Source organism: Pan paniscus, chromosome 20 (assembly GCF_029289425.2).
Source record: "Pan paniscus chromosome 20, NHGRI_mPanPan1-v2.0_pri, whole genome shotgun sequence".
NCBI lineage: Eukaryota > Metazoa > Chordata > Mammalia > Primates > Hominidae > Pan > Pan paniscus.
This window is the reverse complement of record NC_073269.2, coordinates 22,761,626-22,769,803: the sequence shown is the minus strand read 5'-3', so window position 1 is coordinate 22,769,803 and position 8,178 is coordinate 22,761,626.

Below are 8,178 nucleotides of genomic sequence, written 5' to 3'. Positions count from 1 at the left end.
ACCTGAGGTCAGCAGTTTGAGACCAGCCTGGGCAAAATGATGAAACCCCATCTCCACTAAAAATACAAAAAATTAGCCAGGTGTGATGGCGGGCACCTGTAATCTCAGCTACTCGGGAGGCTGAGGCAGGAGAATCACTTTGAACCCAGGAGGTGGAGGTTGCAGTGAGCCGAGATTGCATCATTGCACTTCAGCTGGGGCAGTAAGAGCGAAACTCCATCTTGGGGGGAAAAAATTTAAATATAGGCTGAGCATGGTCGCTCACGCCTGTAATCCCAGCACTTCGGGAGGCCGAGGCAGGCGGATCACGAGGTCAGGAGTTTGAGACCAGCCTGGCCAACATGTCGAAAACCCATCTCTACTACAAAAATTAGCTGGGCGTGGTGGCATGCACCTGTAATCCCAGCTACTTGGGACGGTAAGGCAGGAGAATTGCTTGAACCCAGAGGGCAGAGGTTGCAGTGAGCCAAGATTGTGCCACTGCACTCCAGCCTGGGCAACAGAGCAAGACTCCGTATCGAAAAAATTAAAAAATAACAAATACATATTATGGAAAAGAGAACCCTACATATCTTTTTTGATTCTTTTTTAGTGCAGAATAGTGATCCTCAAGCAAGGATGATTCCACTCTCCTACTCTGCCCCAGGCCTTAGGGAACAATCGCCATGTCTGGAAACAATTTTGATTGTCACAACTGGAGTGGGTGGTGGTGCTACTGGCACCTAGAGGGATGAGGCCAGAGATGTTGCTAAACATCCTACAGGCCGGGTGTGGTGGCTCATGCCTGTAATCCCAGTACTTTGGGAGGCCAAGATGAGTGAATCACTTGAGGTCAGGAGTTCGAGACCAGCCTGGCCAACATGGTGAAACCCCATCTCTACTGAAAATACAAAAATTAGCCAGGCGTGGTGGCACATGCCTGTAATCCCAGCTACTGGGGAGGCTGAGGCAGGAGGATTGCTTGAACGTGGGAGGTGGAGGTTGTAGTGAGCCAAGATCACATCACGGCACTCCAACCTGGGTGACAGACCAAGATTCCGTATCCCTCTCTCTCTCTCTATGAAGTTTTAGCCAATGTGACTAGGCATGAAACAGAAATTGAAAATTTCTGCATCCAAACTGGAAAAGAAGGAATAAAATGATCTCTGTTTGCAGATGACATGATCTTATACATAGAGTATCCCAGAAGTTACACACATGTCCACAGAAGCCTGTTAAAATAAGCAAATTGAGCAAATTTGCAGAATACAAAATCAACCCCCAAAAATCGATTTTATTGGCTGGGCACGGTGGCTCACGCCTGTAATCCCAGCACTTTGGAAGGCTGAGACAGGTGGATCACAAGGTCAAGAGTTCAAGACCATCCTGGCCAACATGGAGAAACCTTGTCTCTACTAAAAATACAAAAATTAGCTGGGAATGGTGGCATGCGCCTGTAGTCCCAGCTACTCGGGAGGCTGAGGCAGGAGAATCGCTTGAAACCAGGAGGCGGAAGTTGCAGTGAGCCGAGATCACACCACTGCACTCTAGCCTGGGCCACAGAGCGAGACTCCATCTCAAAAAAAAAAAAAAATCAATTGTATTTCTACACCACTAACAACGAACAATCTGAAAAGGAAATTAGGCAAACAGGCCAGGCACAGTGGTTCACATCTGTAATCCCAACACTTTGGGAGTCTGAGACGGGAGGATCACTTGAGCCCAGGAGTTCAAGACCAGCCTGGGCAACATAGCAAGACCCCATCTCTACAAAAAATTTTAAGATTAGCCAGGCATGCTGGTGCTTTCTGTAGTCACAGCTACTCAGGACGCTGAGGCTGGAGGATTACTTGAGCCCTGGAGGTTGAAGCTGCAGTGAGCTATGATCATACCACTGCATCCCAGCCTCTGTGACAGAGACCCTGTCTCTACAACAACAACAACAATGAAAAAAGAAACCAATTCCAGTTTGTTGTTGGAGAAAGGAGAAAAACGAAAGCACAAAGAACCTCCACCACTATCACCACCAGCACAACCCTGCAGAAGCCCAGAGGATACCCGGGTCGCCTTCAGCCTCCCCTGCTTCCCACCACTGGCTGCCTGCATTCTTGGACCTGGTCCCACCATCTGTTACAACATGGAGGCTTACCACTAAGTTCCAGGCATGCAGAGACATGCCTCACCCCAGGATGTGAAAAAGGCATATGAGGTCAGGTGTGGTGGCTCTCGCCTATAATCCCAGCACTTTGGGAGGATGACACAGGAAGATCACTTGAGCCCAAGAGTTCGAGACCAGCCTGGGCAACATAGTGGGGCCCCATCTCTACAAAAAATTTTAAAAATTAACCAGGTGTGATGGTGCATGCTTGTTGTCCCAGTTACTTGGAAGGCTGAGGTGGGAGGATAACTTAAACCCAGGGGTTCATGGCTGCAGTGAGTTCGGGCCACTGCACTCTAGCCTGAGAGACAGAGTGAGAATTTGCCTTAAAAAAGTAAAAATAAAAATATGTAGTGTTAAGGTTGGGTGGGGTTTTTTTGGTATGTTTTTTGTTTTTTTGAGATGGAGTCTCACTCTATCATCCAGGCTGGAGTGCAATGGTATGATCTCGGCTCACTGTAGTCTCCACCTCCCAGGTTCAAGTGATCCTCCCACCTTAGCCTCCCAAGTAGCTGAGATTATAGGTACCCAGCTAATTTTTATATGTTTAGTAGAGATGGAGCTTCACCATGTTGGCCAGGCTGGTGTTGAATTCTTGGCCTCAAGTGATCCACCTACCTCGGCCTCCCAGAGTGCTAAAATTACAGGCATGAGCCACTGCACCTGGCCAAGGTTAGGTTTTAAAAAGTAAAAATGGTAAACTGTGTCTTGTTATTTGCTTTAGAAAAGAAAAAAAAAAAACCGAAGTGGCACAACTGAGGCTCACTGCAAGATCACAGCTCACTGTAAGAAAAAAATTCCACTTATGGTAGTGTCCAAAAGAATAAAAAACTTAAGAAAAACTTAGCCAAGGGGCCGAAAGACTTGTACACTGAAAACTGCAAATCATCGCTGAAATAAATTAAAGACAAAAATACCAGAAAGACATCCCATGTTCATGAATTAGAAAACTTAATATTGTTAAGATGGCTATAGTACCCAAAGTGATCCGTTGATTCAAAGCAATCCTATCAAAATCTCAATTTTTTTTCAGAAAGAGAAAAATCCATTCTTAAATTCATCTCAAGGAAACTTGAGGTCAAAATTACATAGACAGACATATAGATCAGTAAAAGACATGGAGAGCCCAGAAATAAACCCTTAATATACAGTGAGATGATTTTTGACAAGGATGCCAAGACCATTAAATGGGAAAGGACAAGTGTTTTTCAACAAATTCTGCGGAAAACTGGATATCCACAGCAAAATGATGACGTTGGACCCTGTATTAGTCCATTTTCACGCTACTAATAAAGACATACCTGAGACTGGGAAGAAAAAGAGGTTTAATTGGACTTGCAGGTCCACATGGCTGGGGAGGCCTCAGAATCATGGCAGGAGGCAAAAGGCACTTCTTACATGGCAGTGGCAAGAGAAAATGAGGGAAATACAAAAGCAGAAACCCTTGATAAAACTATCAGATCTCGTGAGACTTACTCACTACCACGAGAACAGTATGGGGGAAACCGCCCCCACGATTCAATTATCTCCCACTAGGTCCCTCCCACAACACATGGGAATTATGGGAGTACAATTCAAGATGAGATTTGGGAGGGGACACAGAGCCAAACTATATCATTCTGCCCCTGGCTCCTGCCAAATCTCATATCCTCACATTTCAAAACCAATCATGTCTTCCCAACAGTCCCCCAATGTCTTAACTCAATTCAGCATTAACTCAAAAGTCCACAGTCCAAAGTCTCATCTGAGACAAGCGAGTTCTTTCTGCCTATGAGCCTGTAAAATCAAAAGCAAGTTAGTTATTTCCTAGATGGAAATGGAAGTACAGACATTGGGTAAATACAGCCATTCAAAATGGGAGAAATTGGCCAAAACAAAGGGCTACAGACCCCATGCAAGTCTGAAATCCGGCGGGGCAGTCAAATCCTAAAGCTCCAACATTATCTCCTTTGACTTCATGTCTCACATCCAGGTCATGCTGATGCAAGAGGTGGGTTCCCATGGTCTTGGGCAGCTCCGTCCCTGTGACTTCGCAGGGTACGGCGTTCCTCCCAGCTGCTTTCACGGGCTGGTGTTGAGTGTCTGTGGCTTTTCCAGGCACATTGTGCAAGCTGTCGGTGGATCTACCATTCTGGTGTCTGGAGGATGGTGGCCCTCTTCTCACAGCTCCACTAGGCAGTACCCCAGTAGAAACTCTATGTAGGGGCTCTGACCCCACATTTCCCTTCTGCACTGCCCTAGGAGAGGTTTTCCATGAGAGCCCCACCCTTACAGCAAACTTCTGCCTGGGCATCCAGGCATCTCCATACATCTTCTGAAATCTAGGTGGAGGTTCCCAAACCTTGATTCTTGACTTCTATGCACCCACAGGCTCAATGCCATGTGGAAGCTGCCAAGGCTTGGGGCTTGCACCATCTGAAGCCATGGCCTGAGCTCTGCATTCACCTTTTTCAGCCATGGCTGGAGTGGCTGGGACACAGGACACCAAGTCCCTAGACTGTACATAGCTTGGGGACCCTGGGCCCAGCCCACAAAACCACTTTTTCCTCCTAGGCCTCCAGCCCTGTGATGGGAGGGGCTGCTGTGAGGACCCCTGACATGCCCTGGAGACATTTTCCCCATTGTCTTGGGGATTAACATTCGATTCCTCATTACTTATGCAAATTTCTGCAGTTGGCTTGAATTTCTCCTTAGAAAATGGAATTTTTTTTCTATCACATTGTCAGGCTGCAAATTTTTCAAACTTTTATGCTCTGTTTCCCTTTTAAAACTGAATGCTTTTAACAGCACCTAAGTCACCTCTTGAATGCTTTGCTGCTTAGAAACTTCTTCCACCAGATACCCTAAATCATCTCTCTCAAAGTTCAACATTCCACATATCTCTAGGTCAGGGGCAAAATGCTGCCAGTCTCTTTGTTAAAACATAACAACAGTCACCTTTGCTCCAGTTCCCAACATGTTCCTCATCTCCATCTGAGACCACCTCAGCCTGGACCTTATTGTCCATATCACTATCAGCATTTTGGACAAAGCTATTCAACACGTCTCTAGGAAGTTCCAAACTCTCCCACATTTTCGTGTCTTTTTCTGAGCCTTCCAAACTGTTCCAACCTCTGCCTGTTACCCAGTTCCAAAGTCACTTCCACATTTTCAGGTATCTTTTCAGCAATGCCCCACTCCCAGTACCAATTTACTGTATTAGTCTGTTTTCACACTGCTAATAAAGACGTACCCGAGACTAAGAGAAAAAGAGGTTTAATTGGACTTGCAGTTCTACACGGCTGGGGAGGCCTCAGAATCATGGCAGGAGGTGAAAAGCACTTCTTACATGGCAGTGGCAAGAGAAAATGAGGAAGATGCAAAATGTGGAAACCCCTGATAAAACCATCAGATCTCGGCCGGGCACAGTGGCTCATGCCTGTAATCCTAGCACTTTGGGAGGCCAAGGCAGGCGGATTGCCTGAGCTCAGGAGTTCGAGACCAGCCTGGGCAACACAGTGAAACCCTCTACTCTCTACTGAAATACAAAAAATTAGATGGGCTTGGTGGCACGCACCTGTAGTCCCAGCTACTTGGGAGGCTGAGGCAGGAGAATCGCTTGAACCGGAGAGGTGGAAGTTGCAGTGAGCTGAGATCATGTCACTGCATTCCAGCCTGGGCAAAAGAGCAAGACTCTGTCTCAAAAAAAAAAAAAAAACAAAACAAAGCAAAACAAACAAACAAACAAAAAACATCAGATCTCGTGAAACTTATTCACTACCACAACTACCGCAAGAACAGTATGGGGGGAACCGCCCCCATGATTCAATTATCTCCCACCAGCTCCCTCCCACAACACGTGGGAATTATGGGAGTACAATTCAAGATGAGATTTGGGTGGGAACACAGAGTTAAACCATATCAGACCCTTACCTCATATACAAAAATTAACCCAAAATGAAACTAAATTTCCCCTTTTTTTGCGGCCAGGTGCAGTGGCTCATGACTGTAATCCCAGCTGTTTGGGAGGCTGAGGCAGGCAGATCACTTGAGGTCAGGAGTTCCAGACCAGCCTGATCAACATGGCGAAACCCTATCTCTACTAAAAATACAAAAATTAGCCAGGCATGGTAGCGAGCACCTGTAATCCCAGCTACTCGGGAGGCTGAGGTATGAGAATCACTTGAACCCAGGAGGTGGAAGCTGCAGTGAGCTGTGATTGCACCACTGCACTCCAGCCTTTTTTTTTTTTTTTTTGAGACAGGGTCTTGCTCTGTCGCCCAGGTTGGAGTGCAGGGGTACAATCATGGCTCACTGCAGCCTTGATCTCTGGGGCTCGAGGGATCCCCCCACCTCAGCCTTCCAAGTAGCTGGGACTACAGGTGCATGCCACCATGACCAGCTATTTTTTTTTTTCTAGAGACAGGGTTTCTCCATGTTGCCCAGGCCAGCCTCGAACTCCTAGGCTCAAGCGATCCTCCCGCCTCAGCCTCCCTAAGTGCTGGGATTATAAGCATGGGTCACTGTGCCCGGCTTGCAGTTTCTTAAAAAGTCAAACATATATCTACTGTCAGATCCAGCCATTTTACTTCTAGATACCCCAAGAAAAATGAAAATGTTACCCAAGAAAAAGGGGGTTCATTTGCCTAATAACAAACAACTCTCCAAAAGAATGCAGGTTTTGATCAATAGGGGTTTTATTACTTATCCCAAGTAAGCAAAGAATCAGGAGTGGGCTTTGCTTTTTTTCCAAAGCAGTGTCCCCAAGAGGGAAAGTGACAGGAGGGTTTTCTGGGGCAATGGAGAGGGGAGAGGGTACATTATTGCATGCATAGAAAGTGTCGCAGTGGCGCAGATACAATGAGCCGTCACGCCAGCATGTAGGTTGCATTGTGAAGGCATTGAGCTGTAGTTCCTCCCAGCGTGGAAACTTTATTGATTGATTGATTGATTGAGACAGAGTCTCACTCTGTTGCCCAGGCTGGAGTGCAGTGGCGCGATCTTGGCTCACTGCAACCTCTGCCTCCCAGGTTCAAGTGATTCTTCTGCCTCAGCCTCCCAAGTAGCTGGAATTATAGACATGCCTCACCACACCCGGCTAATTTTTGTATCTTTAGTACAGATGGGGTTTCCCCATATTGGCCATGTTGGTCTTGAGCTCCTGACCTCAGGTGATCCTCCCTCCTCTGCCTCCCAAAGCACTGGGATTTCAGGTGTGAGCCACCGCTCCTGGCCTAGGGTGAAAACTTTAGCACGGTAAAAATTAGAGTTCACCAGTCCATCTATAAGTTGCTGAGGTCTGTCATAAACTGGTTCCAGCCAACCAGGTGACCACATTCTACATGGGGTTCTACTTGTTTTTTTTTTTTTCTACAAAAAAACAAGCTATGGGGCAGGGAGCTGTAAAACAGGCTCATATGCTCAAGCTGGTTAAATTTCTGTAGTCCAGGCTGAGTGCAGTGGCTCACGCCTGTAATCCCAGCACTTTGGGAGGCCGAGGCTGGTGGATCACTTGAGGTCAGCAGTTCGAGACCAGCCTAGCCAACATGGCAAAACCCTGTCTCTACTAAAAATACAAAAACTAGCTGGGTGTGGTGGCGCATGCCTGTAATCCCAGCTACTAGGGAGGCTGAGGCAGGAAAATCACTTGAGTCTGGGAGGCGGAGGCTGCAGTGAGCTGAGATCATGCCACTGCACTCCAGCCTGGGTGACAGAGCAAGACTCCGCCTCAAAAAAGAAAGAAAGAAAGAAAAAACCATTAAAAAAAGAATTCCTGAATCCCTGGCCAGACGCAGTGGCTCACTGTAATCCCAGCACTTTGGGAGGCCAAGGTGGGCAGATGACTGGAGGTCAGGAGTTGGAGACCAGCCTGGCCAACATGGTGAAACCCTGTCTCTACTAAAAATACAAAATTAGCTGGGCGCAGTGGGCACATGCCTGTAGTCCCAGCTACTCAGGAGGCTGAGGCAGGAGAATCACTTGAACCCAGGAGGCAGAGGTTGCAGTGAGCCGAGATCACGCCATTGCACTCCAGCCTGGGCAACAGAGCAAGACTCCGTCTC